Here is a 20,282-nt window from a genome sequence, read left to right as displayed (position 1 = left end):
CACTGGGACCCACAAGTAAATTTATTAAACGTAGACCAGGCTTTCTGTTTGTTAAGATCACACAGTTCAACATTACTTACTAGATACCTCAGTGCACTGGGTGGACGGTGCTCAGGCAATTAGACAACAGTGCAATATTTCTTGTGAGCCACATAATCCAATGTGTGCCCGCAAATCTTATTCAGACTAATATTGGAATATCCGAGCCTTACAGATATTAAGGGTAGGTCTACCCTATGAAATTACTCCGATTTTACAGAAGTCAATTTTTGGGAACAGATTGTATAAAGTCGAGTGCATGCGTCCACACTAAGCACATTAACTCGGCAGTGTGCGTCCACAGTACCGTGGCAAGCGTCGACATTCCAAGCGGTGCCCTGTGAGTAGCTATCCCACAGTTCCCGCTGCCCATGGGAATTCTGGGCTGAGCTCCAAATGCCTGATGGGGCCAAAAATTTGTCACAGGTGGTTATGGGTAAATGTCATCAGTCAACCCTCCCTCCGTGAAAGCAACAGCAGACAATCATTTCACACCCTTTTCCCTGGATTGCCTGAGCAGACACCATAGCACGGTAAGCATGGAGCCCGTTCAGCTCACCACAGCAGTTATGACTATTGTAAACACCTCACGCATTATCATGCAGTTTATGCAGAACCAGAACCTGAAAAACCAGGCGAGGAGGTGACAGCAGCACGGTGACAAGAGTGATGTGGACATGGACACAGATTTCTCTAAAACAATTTGGAGAATTGTCTCCAGCAATTTGGAGATCATGGTGTTAATGGGGCAGGCTCATACCGTGGCATGCCGATTCTGGGCCCGGGAAACAAGCACAGACTGGTGGGACCACATAGTGTTGCAGGTTTGGGACGATTCCCAGTGGCTCTGAAACTTTTGCATGTGTAAGGGCACTTTCATGGAACTTTGTGACTTGCTTTCTTCTGCCCTGAAGCGCAAGAATACCAAGATGAGAACAGCCCTTACAGTTGAGAACCGAGTGGCAATAGCCCTGTGGAACCTTGCAATGTCAGACAGCTACTGGTCAGTCGGTAATCAATTTGGAGTGGGCAAATCTACTGTGGGAGTTGCTGTGATGCAAGTACCCAATGCAATCATTGAGCTGCTGCTATCAAAGGTAGTGACTCAGGGAAATGTGAAGGTCATCGTAGATGGCTTTGCTGCAATGAGATTCCCTAACTGTGGTGAGGCTATAGAAGGAATGCATGTTCCTATCCTGGGACCAGACCAACAGGGCAACTGATATATAAACTGCAAGGGGCACTTGTCAATGGTGCTGCAAGCGCTGGTGGATCACAAGGGACGTTTCACCAACATCAACATGGGATGGCCGGGAAAGGTTCATGACGCTCGTGTCTTCAGGAACTCTGGTCTGTTTAAATGGCTGCAGGAAGGGATTTACTTCCCAGACCAGAAAATAACTGTTGGGGATGTTGAAATGCCTATAGTTATCCTTGGGGACCCAGCCTACCCCTTAATGCCATGGCTCATGAAGCCGTACACAGGTACCCTGGACAGTAGTAAGGAGCTGTTCAATTATCGGCTGAGCAACTGCAGAATGGTGGAAGAGTGTGCATCTGGACATTTAAAAGCATGCTGGTGCAGTTTACTGACTTGCTCAGACCTCAGCGAAACCAATATTCCCATTGTTATTACTGCTTGCTGTGTGCTCCACAATCTCTGTGAGAGTAAGGGGGAGACGTTTATGGTGGGGTGGGAGGTTGAGGCAAATCGCCTGGCGGCTGAATATGCAAAGCCAGACACCCGGGCGATTAGAAGAGCACAGCAGGAAGCGCTGCACATCAGAGAAGCTTTGAAAACCAGTTTCATGACTGACCAGGGTACTGTGTGACACTTCTGTTTGTTTCTCCTTGATGAAAACCCACCCACTTGGTTGACTCTATTTCCCTGTAAGCCACCCGCTCCCCCCCCTTCGATCACAGCTTGCTTGCAAAGGAAATAAATTCACTATCATTTAAAAAACACGTATTCTTTATTAATTGATAATAAAAATAGGGAGATAATTCACAATGTAGCCCAGGTGGGGTGTGGGAGGAGGGTAGGAGGGAAGGAAAAGGCCACTTCAAAAATTGTTGAATGCCAGCCTTCTGTTGCTTGGGCTGTCCACTGGGGTGGAGTGGTTGGGTCCCCGGAACTCCCCCCTCCCCGAGTTCTTGGGCATCTGGGTGAGGAGGCTATGGAACTTGGGGAGGAGGGAGAGTGGTTAAACAGGGGCTGCAGCAGTGGTCTGTGATCCTGCTGCTGTTCCTGAACCTCCATCAGATGCCGGAGCACGTCCATTTGATCCGGCAGTAGCGCCAGCGTTGCTTCATGCCTCCTCTGCCAACACCTCTCATCTCGATCATCCCTCCTGTCCTCACGTTCATTGGCCACTTTCCTGTACTGTGCTACTGTGTCCCTCCACACATTCTGCTGAGCTCTGTCCGTGTCGGATGACTGCATGAGCTCAGAGAACATTTCATCACGTGTTCGTTTTTTTCGCTGTCTTATCTGAGATAGCCTTTGGGACGGAGGAGGGAGGCTTGAAACATTTGCAGCTGCTGGAGGAAAAAAAGGGTGCGAAGTATTTAAAAAGATACATTTTACAGAACAATGGCTATACTCTTTCAAGGTGAACAACACTATTCACATTACATAGCACGTGTGATTTTGGTACAAGGTCGCATTTTGCATCTTATATTGAGTGCCTGCGGCTTTGGTGTCAGAGATCACACACTCAGGGCCGGGCAACAGAATTCGGCTTGCAGGTGGCCACGGTAAGCCATAGTCTTTCAGCTTCTGCAACCTTCATAACAGCAGCATCCTCCTTTCCCATATCAAGCAAAGCACGCTGACTTGGCCATTTAGTGCTGCGGTTTTCGTGTTAACGTGCAGCAGTAGAAACCAAACTAACTCCTCCCCATCCAATTCTCTGGGATGATTGTTTTACCCCTTCCCCCACTGCATGGCTGGTATCAGGGAAGATCCCTGCTAGCCAAACGCGAACAGCTTAGTGCCAATGGCCCCCCCCTACCGCTTTGCTGACTGCGGGGAGGATTTCTTTTCAGACACAGGCAAACAGCCCAGTAGGAACGGCCACCTCTGAATGTCCCCTTAATTAAATTCCTGTATTTCAACCAGGTTACTATGAACGATATAAGGATAACACAGAGAGATAAAGAACGGATGTTGCTTGAATGCCAGCAAACACCGGGACCATACGCTGCCAGGCTTTGTCATGCAATGATACCAGACTACTTGCTACTAGCATGGCGTGGTAAAGTGTCCTACCATGGAGAACGGGATAAGGCTGCTCTCCCCAGAAACCTTCTGCAAAGGCTTTTAGAGTACCTCCAGGAGAGCTTCATGGAGATGTCCCTGGAGGATTTCCGCTCCATCCCCCCACACATTAACAGACTTTTCCAGCAGCTGTACTGGCCACGAATGCATCCCAAGTCCTCAGGGCAAATTAATCATTAAAAAATGTTTGCTTTTAAAACATGTATTATATTTAAAAAGGTACACTCACCAGAAGTCCCTTCTCTGGCTTGGTTGGGTTGGGAGGGTATTTCAGTCAGGGTGATAAAAAGATCCTGGCTGTCGGGGAGAATGGTGTGCTGTGTGCTTTCCCCAAGCTCGTCCTCCTCCTCCTCATCTTCCCCTCTGCAAAATCTTCAGGCATGGTGGAGGGTACCCCATCCTCGGAGTCCATGGACAGGGGTGGGATAGTGGTGGTGGCCCCCCCTAGAATTGCATGCAGCTCAGTGTAGAAGCGGCATGCCTGGGGCTCTGTCCCAGAGAGTCCGTTCGATTCTTTGGTTTTCTGGTATGCTTGTCTGAGCTCCTTAAGTTTCATGCGGCACTGTGTTGCGTCCCTGCTGTAGCTTCTGATCCTCATGGCCTCAGAGATTTTTTGAAATGTTTTGGCATTTTGTCTTTTGGAATGTAGTTCTGATAGCATGGATTCATCTCCCCATACAGCAATCAGATCCAGTACCTCTCATTCAGTCCATGCTGGAGCTCTTTTTCAATTCTGGGACTGCATGGTTACCTGTGCTGATGAGCTCTGCATGGTCACCTGTGCTGATAAGCTCACCTGGCCAAACAGGAAATGAGATTCAAAAGTTCCCGGGGCTTTTCCTGTATACCTGGCTTGTGCATCCGAGTTCAGAGTGCTGTCCAGAGCGGTCACAATGGTGCACTGTGGGATAGCTCCCTGTCATAAATATAAAGGGAAGGGTAAACCCCTTTAAAATCTCTCCTGGCCAGAGGAAAAATCTTCTCACCTGTAAAGGGTTAAGAAGCTAAAGGTAACCTCGCTGGTACCTGACCAAAATGACCAATGAGGAGACAAGATACTTTCAAAAGCTGGGAGGAGGGAGAAAAACAAAGGGTCTGTGTCTGTCTGTGTGATGCTTTTGCCGGGGACAGAACAGGAATGGAGTCTTAGAATTTAGTAAGTAATCTAGCTAGGTATGTGTTAGATTATGATTTCTTTAAATGGCTGAGAAAATAGCTTTGCTGAATAGAATGAATATTTCTGTCTGTGCGTCTTTTTTGTAACTTAAGGTTTTGCCTAGAGGAATTCTCTATGTTTTGAATCTAATTACCCTGTAAGGTATTCACAATCCTGATTTTACAGAGGTGATTCTATTTTTACTTCTATTAAAAGCCTTCTTGTAAGGAAACTGAATGCTTTTTCATTGTTCTAAGATCCAAGGGTTTGGATCTGTGGTCACCTATGCAAATTGGTGAGGATTTTTACCAAACCTTCCCCAAGAAGTGGGGTGCACGGGTTAGGAGGATTTTGGGGGGAAAGACATTTCCAAACTACATTTTTTCAGGAACCCAGATAAAGTTTGGTGGTGGCAGTGGAAGTCCAAGGGCAAAGGGTAAAATAGTTTGTACCTTGGGGAAGTTTTAATGTAAGCTGGTAAAAGTAAGCTTAGGAGGTTTTCATGCAGGTCCCCACATCTGTACCCTAGAGTTCAGAGTGGGGAAGGAACCTTGACATGGTGGCAGAGTGGTGGGATTAACCTGAAATCTTTTTGAGATCAGTTTGAGATTTTTTGAACCAGAAAAACAGATTTTAAAAAGGAAATATTTTTTTTTCCTTTGGGGCTGCTGGAAAGGAGGTCCAACTGAAAGCAGCTAGTTTTTTCTCTGCTTTGGGGCCAGAGCAGAGACAAAAGGGGATTATCTTTGTGAATTGCAGGTTTTCTTTGCCTGGAGGCAGAGTAGTTAACCTCCTGCAGGGAAATTCACAGTCTTCATGAACCTGAGGTTTTTTCCCCCCTAAAAGTAAATAGGGGAGTGTTCTACCCATTTGCCAGGAGACAAAAGTGGTAGGGTTTTTTTTTTTGTTTTTTTTTTAGGATTTTGATTTTTTTTTTTTTTACAAGGAGCACAGATTTGAAAAGGAAATTTTTTTCCTTTGGGCTGCTGGAAAGCAGGTTTCCAAGTAGCTGGAGGTTTTTTGCTTTGATTTGGGGCCAGAGCGGAGACAAAAGGGAATTGTCTTTTTCTGTAGGCTGACAATCACTATCAGAGAATAGGTATCCTATTCCAGCACAACAAAATTTTACAAGCCAAGTTTTGTTTGTTTTATTTCTAAACCTCGGGTGTAAAGCTAGTTAAAAACAGAGAGGTTAGGATGACAGACTCCACGGCTCAACAAAAGCTGGAATTAGCCAGATTTCAGGCTGATGAAAAACAAAAGGAACATGAAAGACAGATAGAACTCATGCGGATGGAGAAGGATGTACAGGAGGCTGCCCACAGGAGGGAAATGGAGACAAGGAAGCATGTGGAGGAGGAAAAGGAAAAAGAGAGGAAGCATGAGATGGAGAAGGTAAAGGCTCAGTGGAATATACCAACAAACCCTAGCAATCCTTCTCCAGGTACCACTTCCCATCCCAGAAAGTTCCCCACCTACAAGGCAGGCGATGATACTGAGGCCTTCTTAGAAAACTTTGAAAGGGCCTGCCTTGGGTATAGCATCTCTACTGACCAATACATGGTAGAGCTGAGGCCGCAGCTCAGTGGACCCTTAACTGAGGTGGCAGCTGAAATGCCTAAAGAACACATGAACAAGTATGAACTGTTTAAATCCAAGGCGAGAGTCAGAATGGGGATAACACCCGAGCATTCTCGTTGGAGGTTCAGAGCCCTAAGGTGGAAACCAGATGTGTCATTTACCCAACATGCCTACCACATTGTGAAACATTGGGATGCCTGGATATCAGGAGCAAGTGTTGAATCTCCTGTAAATTTGCCCTTCCTAATGCAAATGGAACAATTCTTAGAGGGTGTTCCTGAGGAAATAGAAAGATACATCCTAGATGGGAAGCCCAAAACTGTAATCGAGGCAGGAGAGATTGGAGCCAGATGGGTGGAGGTGGCAGAGAAGAAGAAAACTGGTCGTAGTTGGAGCGGAGACCAGAAGGGACAACCCCTATTACCGGGGGCCACCCAAGGCCCCACCTACCTCCCAAAGAACCCTCCAGACACCTTATCGTCCCACCATCCCGTTCTCCAGCGACCCGCCTCGCCCCAGTGACCCGTCAGCTGGACGATGTTTTAAATGTAACGAGCTGGGGCATGTAAAGGCCAACTGCCCCAAGAACCTCAACAGATTACAGTTCATGCACCGGAATCACACCAGAGATCTGCAGGTCCAGATACCTCCCAGATACCCTTGGAGTGGAAGGAAACTGTGAGTGTGGGTGGGAAGAAGGTCACCGCGTGGAGGGACGCCAGAGCACAAGTGTCAGCTATCCATGCTTCCTTAGTGGACCCCAATTTAATCAACCCAGAGATCCAAGTGACGATTCAACCCTTCAAGTCCAACTCTTTCAATTTGCCTACAGCCAAGTTGCCTGTCCATTACCAGGGCTGGTCAGGAACGTGGACTTTTGCAGTCTATGATGATTATCCCATCCCCATGCTGTTGGGGGAAGACTTGGCCAATCATGTGAAACGGGCCAAGGGGGTGGGAATGGTCACCCGCAGCCAGGCTAAACAAGCAGTGACGCCTAGCTCTGTTCCGGAAACTTCTATCAGGACCCGGTCAGAGGTGATGGACCCGGACCCCAGGACAATGTCTGCAACAGCAGTAGTGGATCCAGTCCCAGAGACCCAGATGGAACCAGTCCCAGAACCAGAACCAGCGGAACAACCAGCACCAGACCCATTGCCAGCACTGAATCCAGTACTTGCAACCTCAACACCAGAGGGCCCCACCGAACCTGAACCGGCAGCAGCCCATAACCCTACACAAGAGGCTCAGCCGGAGCCTGAACCCCAACATAGTGTCCCAGCGGAGAGCGGTTCACAGTCAACGGAAACAGCCCCATCCCCTACATCGCTTCCAGAGGGACCAAGCATAGGTCCACAATCCGATGAGGAACTGATGTCTCCAGCATCAAGGGAACAGTTCCAGATCGAACAGGAAGCAGATGAAAGCTTCCAGAGAGCTTGGACGGCGGCACTGAGCAACCCACCGCCTCTCAGCTCTTCTAATCGATCCAGGTTCGTTGTAGAAAAAGGACTTTTATACAAGGAAACTCTTTCTGGTGGACACCAGGAAGACTCGCATCCTCAGAGACAGTTGGTAGTTCCAACTAAATACCGGGCCAAGCTCTTGAGCTTAGCCCACAATCATCCTAGTGGCCATGCTGGGGTGAACAGGACCAAAGATCATTTGGGGGGTCATTCCACTGGGAGGGAATGGGCAAGGATGTTTCTACCTATGTCCGGTCTTGTGAAGTATGCCAAAGAGTGGGAAAACCCCAAGACCAGGTCAAAGCCCCTCTCCAGCCACTCCCCATCATTAAAGTTCCATTTCAGCGAGTAGCTGAATATTCTGGGATATTCTGGGTCCTTTTCCGAAAAAGACACCCAGAGGAAAGCAGTACATACTGACTTTCATGGATTTTGCCACCCGATGGCCGGAAGCAGTAGCTCTAAGCAACACCAGGGCTAAAAGTGTGTGCCAAGCACTAGCAGATATTTTTGCCAGGGTGGGTTGGCCCTCCGACATCCTCATAGATGCAGGGACTAATTTCCTGGCAGGAACTATGGAAAACCTCTGGGAAGCTCATGGGGTAAATCACTTGGTTGCCACTCCTTACCACCATCAAACAAATGGCATGGTGGAGAAGTTTAATGGAACTTTGGGGGCCATGATACGTAAATTCGTAAATGAGCACTCCAATGATTGGGACCTAGTGTTGCAGCAGTTGCTCTTTGCCTACAGAGCTGTACCACATCCCACTTTAGGGTTTTCCCCATTTGAACTTGTATATGGCTGTGAGGTTAAGGGGCCATTACAGTTGGTGAAGCAGCAATGGGAGGGATTTACACCTTCTCCAGGAACTAACATTCTGGACTTTGTAACCAACCTACAAAACACCCTCCGAACCTCTTTAGCCCTTGCTAAAGAAAACTTACAGGATGCTCAAAAAGAGCAAAAAGTCTGGTATGATAAACATGCCAGAAAGCGTTCCTTCAAACTAGGGGACCAGGTCATGGTCTTAAAGGCGCTCCAGGCCCATAAAATGGAAGCATCGTGGGAAGGGCCATTCACGGTCCAGGAGCGCCTGGGAGCTGTTAATTATCTCCTAGCATTCCCCACCTCCAACCGAAAGCCTAAGATGTACCATATTAATTCTCTAAAGCCATTTTATTCCAGAGAATTAAAGGTTTGTCAGTTTACAGCCCAGGGAGGAGACGACGCTGAGTGGCCTGAAGGTGTCTACTACGAAGGGAAAAGTGCTGGTGGTGTGGAAGAGGTGAACTTCTCCATGACCCTTGGGCGTATGCAGCGACAGCAGATCAAGGAGCTGTGCACTAGCTACGCGCTGACGTTCTCAGCCACCCCAGGACTGACTGAACAGGCATACCACTCCATTGACACAGGTAATGCTCACCCAATTAAAGTCCAACCTTACCAGGTGTCTCCTCAAGCTAAAACTGCTATAGAACGGGAGATCCAGGATATGGTACAGATGGGTGTAATCCACCCCTCTGGAAATGCATGGGCATCTCCAGTGGTTCTAGTGCCCAAACCAGATGGGGAGATATGTTTTTGCGTGGATTACCGTAAGCTAAATGCTGTAACTCACCCAGACAACTATCCAATGCCACGCACAGATGAACTATTAGAGAAACTGGGAAGGGCCCAGTTCATCTCTACCTTGGACTTAACCAAGGGGTACTGGCAGGTACCGCTAGATGAATCCGCCAAGGAAAGGTTAGCCTTCACCACACATCTCGGTCTGTATGAATTTAATGTACTCCCTTTCGGGCTGTGAAATGCACCCGCCACCTTCCAAAGACTTGTAGATGGTCTCCTAGCGGGATTAGGAGAATATGCAGTCGCCTACCTTGACGATGTGGCCATATTTTCGGATTCCTGGGCAGAACACCTAGAACATCTACAAAGAGTCTTTGAGCACATAAAGGAGGCAGGACTAACTGTTAAGGCTAAGAAGTGTCAAATAGGCCTAAACAGAGTGACTTACCTTGGACACCAGGTGGGTCAAGGAACTATCAACCCCCTACAGGCCAAAGTGGATGCTATCCAAAAGTGGCCTGTTCCAAAGTGAAAGAAACAGGTTCAATCCTTCTTAGGCTTGGCCGGTTATTACAGACGATTTGTACCACAATACAGCCAGATTGCTGCCCCACTGACAGACCTAACCAAAAAGAAACAGCCAAATGCCGTTCAGTGGACCGAAGAGTGTCAGAAGGCCTTTAACCAGCTTAAAGCGACATTCATGTCTGACCCTGTACTAAGGGCCCCAGACTTTGACAAACAGTTCCTAGTAACCACAGATGCGTCCGAGCGTGGTGTGGGAGCAGCTTTAATGCAGAAAGGACCTGATCAAGAATTCCACCCTGTAGTGTTTCTCAGCAAAAAACTGTCTGAGAGGGAAAGCAACTGGTCAGCCAGTGAAAAAGAATGTTACGTCATTGTCTACGCCCTGGAAAAGCTACGCCCATATGTTTGGGGACGGCGTTTCCACCTGCAAACCGACCATGCTGCACTACAGTGGCTTCATACCGCCATGGGAAATAACAAAAAACTTATTCGGTGGAGTTTAGCTCTCCAAGATTTTGATTTCAACATCCAACACATCTCAGGAGCTTCTAAAAAAGTGGCTGATGCACTCTCCCGTGAAAGTTTCCCAGAAACAACTGGTTAAAATCGTCCTTGAGATGTGGAAAATATTGTTAGTCTTTATGTACTTGGTAGTATATTTAGAGGTGCATGTGTCTTATTAACTCTGTTTTTCCTAGAGCTCCAGGAAGAAATCCCAGCCAGCGTTTCACCCTAGCTGAGATTTGGGGGGCGTGTCATAAATATAAAGGGAAGGGTAAACCCCTTTAAAATCCCTCCTGGCCAGAGGAAAAATCCTCTCACCTGTAAAGAGTTAAGAAGCTAAAGGCAACCTCGCTGGCACCTGACCAAAATGACCAATGAGGAGACAAGATACTTTCAAAAGCTGGGAGGAGGGAGAAAAACAAAGGGTCTGTGTCTGTCTGTGTGATGCTTTTGCAGGGGACAGAACAGGAATGGAGTCTTAGAACTTAGTAAGTAATGTAGCTAGGTATGTGTTACATTATGATTTCTTTAAATGGCGGAGAAAATAGCTGTGCTAAACAGAATGAATATTTCTGTCTGTGTGTCTTTTTTGGTTTTGCCTAGAGGGATTCTCTATGTTTTGAATCTAATTATCCTGTAAGGTATTCACCATCCTGATTTTACAGAGGTGATTCTTTTTTTACTTCTATTAAAAGTCTTCTTGTAAGGAAACTGAATGCTTTTTCATTGTTCTAAGATCCAAGGGTTTGGATCTGTGGTCACCTATGCAAATTGGTGAGGATTTTTACCAAACCTTCCTCAGGAAGTGGGGTGCAAGGGTTGGGAGGATTCTGGGGGGAAAGACGTTTCCAAACTACGTTTTTTCAGGAACCCAGATAAAGTTTGTTGGTGGCAGTGGAAGCCCAAGGGCAAAGGGTAAAATAGTTTGTACCTTGGGGAAGTTTTAATGTAAGCTGGTAAAAGTAAGCTTAGGAGGTTTTCATGCAGGTCCCCACATCTGTACCCTAGAGTTCAGAGTGGGGAAGGAACTTTGACACTCCCTGAGGCCAATACTGTCAAATTGTGTCCACACTAACCCTAATTCGAAATGGCGATGTTGATTTCAGCGCTAATCCCCTCATCGGGGAGGAGTACAGAAATCGATTTTAAGAGCCCTTTATGTCGACAAAAATGGCTTTGTTGTGTGGACCGGTGCAGGGTTAATTTGATTTAAGGCTGCTAAATTCAACATAAACTCGTAGTGTAGACCAGGCCTGAGGGATTTACCCTCACAACTCCCCTATGAGCAGCAGTGTATCATTATTCCATTTTACAGATAGGAACAGAGGCAAAGGGAGGCCAGAATTTGTAAATGTCTCTCCTAATATTAAGTCCCTAACCCGAAACACCTACAGCCTGGTTTTTCGGAATACTTGGCATCTGATATTACTTTTTACACCACAGCACTGTACAGACACGAACTAATTAATCCTGGAGAGATGCAGGGCCAATATTACCATCCCTATTTTATAGGTGAGGAGACTGAAGCAGAAAGACAAAGTGACTTGCGCCAGGCCACACAGTGAATCAGTAATGGCACCAGGTTTAGAACTCATTCCTCTGGGCTACCTGCCCTGCCACAGGCCCTGGGCATCCAGAACTTGCTCTGAGTTCAGGTCAGCGCCTCTGAAAATCAGGCATCTGCACAGGCTCCATGGGCACCTGTGGAATGAAGCAACTGCGTAATGGACCAAGGGAAAGGGAGCTGAGAATGTCTTTGGGAATGGATGGGAATGCCGTATGAGAAGGACGCACTGTGGTTAAGGCACAAATCTGAATCCTGGTTCAGCTACTGTCACTCCATGAAACCTTGGGTCACATCATTGCTTCACTTCGCCATCTGTAAAACCAGGGTCATGGCACCTTCCTCTGTAAAGCACTGTGCGATCTGCAGGTGAAATAAGCAATAGAGAGTTTGCACAAAACCTAAGAGGAAAAATTCTATCTTGGACCTGGAAGCTCCTGACTAATTTTCAGCCCCATTGACCTTTATTTGTCTGTTTTGTTGGGTAGTGATACTAGGGTGCATATTGAGAACTGGGTTGCACCTTAACTATGGAACTACTGTCCCCCCTTCAGTTTAAGGATTCAATTCAGTGAGGTGCTGAGCCCCCTAAACTTGCATTGTAGTTAACTTTGGGGGTGGGTTTCATGATTCATGGACACCCCCACAACACCTCAATAGCATTTTTTACCTGATCTCCCACACTCACTCTTTTCCCCCAACCCACCCACAGCTCCCCACATATCTAGCTATCTATTAACAGTTTGCCCAGTCAGACCTAAAAACTATTCAACTGAAAATCTGGCCCCATTAAGGTGTCTCAAGTTGGGTACACAAATTATGAGGTTCATAATATCACTAGTAAGTTTCTAACCTTAGGCCATATTGTTTGTAGTGTTGAGGTCACACAGTTAGAAGGAGTTCAGACACCACAATGATATGGGATAAAACCATGGACAGAGAGACAGAAAATCAACGTAGGCAATGGAAAACTTCTGGCTCCTTCAGCAACAGCTCAGCGATATAAATTAAAATGTGTTTCCTGTTCTTTATGTTGTTTGGTACATTTCTCTTTATTATGTGGTTAAATATAAATCAAAACAGCCCAGCATTTATTTACTTAGATAAGAAAAATTGGGAGAAAAAGGAAAACCTCTTCTGTGCATAAATCTGAATAGTCATAACCAGCTTTGGTGCCACCCTCTTTTTGACTGAACACATTTATTTTAGTCATTAAGGCTGGGATTTTCTAAATCACTGAAGAGACTTGGCAGAGCAAGTCCTATTGACTGTCTATGAGCCTCTTTTTCCTAAGTAACCTGAACCTTTCAAAAATCTCATCCTGAAGCTATCAGATATGACTCTGCTCCTGATTCTGGTCTAATAAATGAACAAAGTGTAAATGAATCCCCATTGAAGTTTCTCTGGAGTTTGCACAGATCTATTTTAGAGCAGAATCTGTGGAGGAAGGCTGAGCCTTTACTGCTGTCTCATTTTTCAGAAGAGAAATGCACTCTGTTGACTCTGCACTATGCATTCACCTATAGCCGGGGCTGCTACTTTGGGGCTGTACCTGGGAGCCTGATAACATTGCCCCGAAACTGACATAGCAAAATCTTCAAACAATTTTTAAAAAGTCAAAAAACAAACAAACCAACAAATTCCTGTTTGAGGATCAGCAGATGGAGAATATCAAAAGGAGCAAATTGCACAGAGTGTTTAGTGTCTCTGCAACATTGGATTCTCTCTGATTCTGCCAACTTTAAACTTTCATTAAAAATGAAATGTAGATTTTTCACTTTGGAAACAGCTGTGTATTGCAGGGTTTATTCAGCCTTGCAGAAGCTGTCTCTGGCTGAAAATAGGAGTAGGAAAGGTGATAACTTGTCTCACATTCACCTTAATGCAGTGTTAACTCTGCCTCCTAATTAATTTCAGTAAGATGAGAAATCCAGTCCTAACCCCCTCCACCAGCACAGTTATATCAAGAAAAGGGTGAGTTCAAAACTGACTGTTCAGATATAAGCAGTGTAGTTGCAGCTGTGTTGGTCCTAGGATATTAGTGAGACAAGGTGCATGAGACCTAAAGAGCTCTGTGTGGATCAAAAGCTTGTCTCTCTCATCAACAGAAGTTGGTCCAATAAAAGCTATTACCCCACCCACCTTGTCTCTATATATTCACACAAGGTTTTCTGGCATTTTTTATCATTCAAGCACCTGTACACTGCATATTCTTTCTTCATTTCAGTACAGCTCCTACTAAATGCAAACCTTTTGGGGAGGTGAAGTGAAGAAGTCCAAGGTATAACACTCCATCCTTCCAAAATGCAGGTGAAAATGAAAGGGAAATCAAGACTGTTTTTACCATATGAGTGAACCAAAAAGACTATTGCAATAACTGGAAAAAAAGTACAGAGACACTTTAGCAGGGTCAAGAACAATTACCAGGAACTTACAGTGGAGGGGAAGGTATGTTATCAGTGGTGAATGGACAGTTTTGTGGCAGTAGTGTCTTTCTTATCAATGTGTATCTTTAGATCTTGGACAAATCACTTAATCCCTCCATTTACCCTCTACACAACTGGAATAACTTTTATTTCACTATATTCTTTGTCTATTTAGTTTGTAAGCTCTCTGGGGAACAGACTGCCTCTTATTTTGGATATGTACATTTCCCAGCCCAATGGGGCCCTGGTCTCTATCGGTGCTACTGCAATACAACTAGTAATGATAATGGAAATCTCTTGTCTCCTTATTTCAAAGGACTGTCTCATGCTTATTTGCTGGTAACACAGCCCCATGCTGATTGTATATGAGCTATTGGAGGCAATTGTGGTAGGCCTGCTAATACCAACACCAGACTGCCCCTTCTTTTCCTCTGCAGAAAGACCACTGAGCTGCACAACCTGAAAATGAGCCTCAACAGGTGGATCAAGCCACCAAATTCCATCTGTGGGAGGCCAGTAGATGGACCAGCATATGGACCAATGAAACAAGGATACCGGAGCATGTTTGAGGAGATGAACTGTCATAATTCCTCTTTAGGTAGATATAAATGAATTAAAACTTGAGAATGAAATAAATTTTGGTGTTAAAGTTCACATTGTTAGTTTCAATGTTTTGGACTCATGTAGCTTAAAAATTACCGATTGCCAAAAGAAAAAATATCATACATAGTGGGAATGTCTGGAGTTATGTGGTTATTTTGTCAATTAAAAAAAAGGAGCATTATCTCTCATAACTAACTCCTTGTGTGCTGAGGTTATCATGGTATGGGGAAGCCTTTAGCATAGCTTCGAGAAATATGACACTGCCTTTTGTCCTGTGTCTCCAAATATTCCCTACAACTGAAATTGGGGGTTAACATGGAGAATGGGGAAGGCATTTTGCTAGTCCAGGAACATTTACGATGTGCCAGGAAAGATCTACAACTAAGGAACAGCTGCTTTGTCAAACACCAGGATACCTGTGAAACTGCTCAGCCAGTTCAGTACCACACTGGCATTGCAGAGATGACAACATATTTCGGTTTGCCGTGTCACAGAGGAGTGACAGCAGGACCTTTTTGTACATCATCATTACATTGCATAGCTGTCAGGAACAGTATGAGCTATGTTCTGTCTCAGCATCATAGAGCTGGCATCCCAGAGTGTAATCCTGTCATGTTTTGACACAGCCCTGTTGCACTACATGACAGTGACCCAACACCCCATTGTGCTATTACAGCAACACTGTGCTGACATCACACAGACATGCAATCACCTTGACATCAATGCAGTAGCTGGTTGCACCACTCTAGTGCTGACATCAAGTAGAGGACTAGCACCATGATCTATGCAGAGTCATTGCACTGACATCTGACAGAGGTGTGAGCCACTTGTCACAATTCAGGGCAATGGCACCTGTGTTTCCCCTCTATGGCCAGTAAGGGCACCTGCTCCGGCACCTCAACCATCACCTCTCTTGGGTGGGGACCCGTATCTCTCTCCTTCCTGACCACGGCTTTTCCAGGCTGCACAGCTCCCAGCCTACACTGTGACCTTCTCAGAAAATTCAGGGCTGCCTAATCTGGTCTGCTTTACTTTTATCCCCAGAGATGGTAAACAGTGTAATTGCCACAGTTAAGCTACCACACAGCTATTTCTAAGCAAGCACATGTATTCCTAAGGTAAAAGCATCACAGAGAAAACATTTTAAAACAACAGAAGAACCTAAACACATACTAAGAACCTTACCAGAGATCACCCTCAACTCCAACAAGGGCTGTGGCCAGTGAACAGTCCTCCAAACCCCACTCAGGGTTTTCCTGGTGGCCACAAGTTCATAACAGCTTTTGCTCAGAAACAGCATTTCCATAAGTAAATTAGTTACTCCTTTAAAGTTTGTCTTTGAACTGATCTCATGTAACAGGTGCAAAGCAGACAAAAGGTCCCCTCTCAGGGCAAAGCTTTGAAGGCTGAGTCCTTAAGTGCTAGTTGCAATCCCCTCCTCCCCAGTACTCTCTAGGCATTCCTCTTCACACATAATTTCCCAAAAGATCAGTTGCATCTGCTACATTGTTCAGCATCATCTTTTGAAGCCCACAGTACTTCCCAGAGAATGCATTAATTCTGTCTTCCTCCTAAAGAAGTTCCAGCCAATCTCACAATAATACATGACTATTTGCCTTTTATTATACATTGAACTCCTAACATGCGGAAACTTTATTCAGTAAGGTTTAATTTAATTCAATAAGATTTGTCTAGGACAGGGATTCTCAACCTTTTTCTTTCTGAGTCCCCCCCGCCAACATGCTATAAAAATTCCAGGGTCCAGCAGGGGTGGGGGACAGCTCAGGGCTCCAGGCTTCAGCCACCAGTGAGCGGGAGGTTTGGGACTTTAGCCCTGCAGGATGCTGGAGTTCAGGGCTCTGGGCTTCTGCCACCAGGTGGGGTGGGGTCTCAGGCACAGGTGTAGTTTGACTTCTATTGCGAGGGGCAGGGCCCAGTGGGGTTCAGGCCAGTTCTGCATGGCAGAGCCCCAGGAGGGAGTGCCACCTCCAGCCCCGACTCACCTCAGCAGGCCACCCAGCCTCTCTGGGTTGGGGGGAGTGCAACCAAAATTATAACTCAGTTCAAAAAGTTTGAAAACCACTCAGGGTGCAGGCAGGGTGGTAGCTAGGGGCTGTGTGCAGGCAGGGGGTAGCTCAGCATGCAGGCAAGTGGTAGCTAGGGGTTGTGTGTGGGCAGGAGTTAGCTCAGGGTGCAGGCAGGGAGTAGCTAGTAGCTGTGTGTGGGCAGGAGGTAGCTCAGGTGCAGGGACAGGAATAGCTTGGGGTTGTGTGCCAAGGGAGGCTCCCCCCTGTGGTATTTGCTCCTTGAGGGCTTTGTTGGCCTCAGAACCGGGTCCTCCCACCCAGACAACTCTTACTGGCTGTGTGAGCAGTAAAAGGGGTACTCCTGGGGGAATTCTGCACCACTTGCATGTGCACATAATTAATGAGCAGTGCATATTTTAAATTTTTTATGCAGAAAAAAGCGGCTGAAAATTTGCTGCAGTTCCACCTTTTGCCCACCAGATGGTGCTGTGGCAATAGAACACAGCAACAGCTCCCAGCAGAAAATAACATCTGCAGTTCCACCTTTGGCCCACTAGAGGGCGCTGTGATGAGCGAACACAGGAGCCTGTCCCAGCCAGCTAGGAAAGAGGAAGAGCCTGCAGAGCCTTCTTCACAGAGTCTATTGTGCCAGGTCAGGAGACAGGGGCTATGGGGAGACAGCCAGCCTGGGGCTACTGGGGGGGTCAGACAGAGGCTCATAAGGGATAGTGGGGGAGGACAGACTGGGGAAGGGGCTGAATGGGAGTGGAGTTGCAGAGCCACAAGGGGGAGGGAAGCTCAGGGCCACATGGTTATGGCGGAGTGGCTTAGTGGGGGCACAGAGACACACGGGGATAGGGAGGGGGTGCAGGGCCACATAGGGACAGGGGATGGCTGAGTCGGGTCACAGAGACACATGGAGATGGGGTGGATGCAGGGCCACATGGGAGAGGGTGTCTGAGTGTGTGACAGATTTAAGTTACCAATTTGCCTGGGGCTTTAGGTGATCAGGCTGAGGTCACAGGATCTTTAGGGGAGGAGATGAAGGAGCACACCAAGTGACTAAGTTTTAAAGCTTTATTAATAAAATAACAGCTGTGAGTGCTGGATTCTCTCCACGTCACTCAAAGGAAGGAAGAAAGCGTTAGTGCCCGAGCCCTCACCCGCTTTCATACTCACACACTCACAACCCAAGGCTGGCCAAGTCCAGGTGTAACGTAAGAAGAATAGGGGGAAGGATGGACGAGAATTTTGTCCTGTGCACAGGCTGTCCAGGGTTCGCTGTTGATCTCCGACTTGCTTTGGCTCTTGGGAGGATTTTTAAGTCCTGGGTTCTTCTGGGGGCATTTTGTTCAGGGACCTTTGTTTCCCATGCTCTTTGTATCAGTTTAAACCAGCTTTTCACGGCTTCCTCAGCTTTCCCAAAACACACTGGCTTCAGGGACACAAGATTGTTGTTTTCCCCAATTGCTGACCTTCGCCGTTTTACTAGGTTTTGCGGCCCCTGCAGTTCTGTTCAGCTGAATTCTCCTTTCTCATGGCTGGTCGGGATTAGAATCCAGGCTTTCATCTCTCTTGGCATCAGAGAGTCTGCTTGTGTGCATTGGCCTTGGGTGGCTGGAGCCAGCTTCTTATCTTTGGACCTAGATGGATCGTCAAGTTAACCCGTTTCTTTCTCCCTTCCTCCCTCTGTGGCCTCTTGCAACCTGCAAAGGAATCTTTCACTCCACACTCACACCTTCAACCCCTCCCAAAATCCTTTCCCATGCATATGCATATATAGGCGTTAGCGACATACAGTGCTGGTGCTTACCCAGGGAACCCCATGGGGGGCAATTTTACTGTGACTGTGACAAGTGGAGGTGGAGGGACACATATGGACAGGGGGTGCAAGGACACATGGGGAAGGGGGAATGGGGGTGAAGGAACATGTGGACACAGGGGGCAAGGACACATGGGATTCAGGGACACATGGGAGCAGGAGCAGGTGTGCCTGACTGAATGGGAGAGTATAGGGAGCCAGGGTGGCTTCCCTCCAAACCAGAGGGTAAAGAGCCACCCTCTCAGCCTGAGTGGGAGGGCCAGACCAAGCTTACGCCAATCCCCCGAAGGGGAGGGGTGGGACAGGAAGTACAAAGGGCAGGGCCCTTTGCCCAGTGAGGAGAGCACCAGGGAGGGAGACAGACACAGGCTGCTCCCTCGCAATCCTGCTGCTGACCCAGGGGAGGCCCTGGGCCAGGAGGAACCTGACCGGGAGGAAGGCCTGCGGCAACCAGGACTGCCAGTCGCTGAGTACCCGGAGGACCTGGAGGGGCCCGGCTGTAGCCCGGGCCAGTGTGAGTCTGACACAGAGCGGGAGCTGGAGCTGCCAGCAGCGGAATACCCGGACGAGCTGGAGGGACCGGAGAGACCCGCTTGAGAGACCGGGTAGGAAGTAGCCCAGGGGCAGAACTGCACCGTAGGGTGGGAGTGTTTGGTCAGTGGGCACGGATGGCCCCCCACTGACCGAGCAGCGGGACCTTCGGCTCCCGCCACTGTCAGGACCCTGGGCTGGAACGCAGTGGAGTTGGGTGGGCCTGCGTTCCCCTACCCCGGCCAACCTGCCTTGGGTAGCAGAACTGTGCGCTGCAGATTCGTGCCGGCGCTCCCCCTGCCTGAGGGGCGCGCTGCGGACTTCAGCCAGCACACCTTTCCCACTAATTCCCCAGTGCCCGAAAGGTGTGACTAAGGCCCGCCAGTGGGACCATAGCTCTCCATCACCCCCTAGGGGCTCAGAGGACCGATTGAAACCTGTCACAGAGAGGTGAGGGGTCAGCCAAGGTCTGCATTGGGGAAGCTCCCTAACAGTCTCTCCCTGTGGCCCCAAAAAGCCTGTTCCATACTTTTCCCACCCATACCCAACAACCCTCCAAGTTCACACCCAGCCTCCTTCCCAGCAATTACTTCCCTCTCCCTCAGCTCCTATGTTACTCCTGACTCCCCCAAACCTTTGCACTGCTTCTGAGGGGTGCGGGAAATATGGTTCTGTATTGTAGTTTAAATGAATTATTACTCCGAGTTCTGTATTAATATGCCTAGTAAGGAATCTATTTGTCAAAAAACATTTCCTGAATCTTTTTTGTTGTCTGTATTGTTACAGACGTACTTGCTGACAGATATTTTGAAATAAACGACCAAAAATAATTGAAACGGGTGTGATTATATTGTGTTATTTTGACAAATAAAATATGCAGGAATTTGCAGAATTTTAAAATATTGTGCACAAAATTTTTAATTTTTTGTTGCAGAATTCCCCCAGGAGTAAAGGGGGCTGGGAGCTGAGGAGCAGCTGCAGTCACAGCCCAGGGCACCACAAGCAGCAGCAGGAGGTGGGGGAGCACTGCAGCCACCCGCTCTATGGTACCAGCTAGAGCAGCAGCAGCCCTGCATTACCTGGCTCCAGCTTCCTGCCTCTGACCTGGCCAGCTGATTGGGTGGGAACAAAGGAGGGGTGTGTGGAGCTTCCTCTGGGACCACCCTGCTCTGGTTAAGGCAC

The 20,282-nt window shown here is 47.4% G+C and overlaps 1 long non-coding RNA gene across 1 annotated transcript; it reads left to right on the top strand.

Moving 5' to 3' along the window:
- The first annotated feature begins 851 nt into the window (after nt 1–851).
- Nucleotides 852–20,080, top strand: LOC122462217. The gene is made up of 3 exons (XR_006284635.1): nt 852–1,393; nt 7,550–7,553; nt 20,070–20,080. It is a non-coding gene; the product is annotated as an uncharacterized LOC122462217 (long non-coding RNA).
- Nucleotides 20,081–20,282: the final 202 nt, after the last annotated feature.

The sequence above is a fragment of the Chelonia mydas genome, chromosome 1 (assembly GCF_015237465.2).
Source record: "Chelonia mydas isolate rCheMyd1 chromosome 1, rCheMyd1.pri.v2, whole genome shotgun sequence".
NCBI lineage: Eukaryota > Metazoa > Chordata > Testudines > Cheloniidae > Chelonia > Chelonia mydas.
This window is presented reverse-complemented; position numbering and strand designations above follow the sequence as displayed.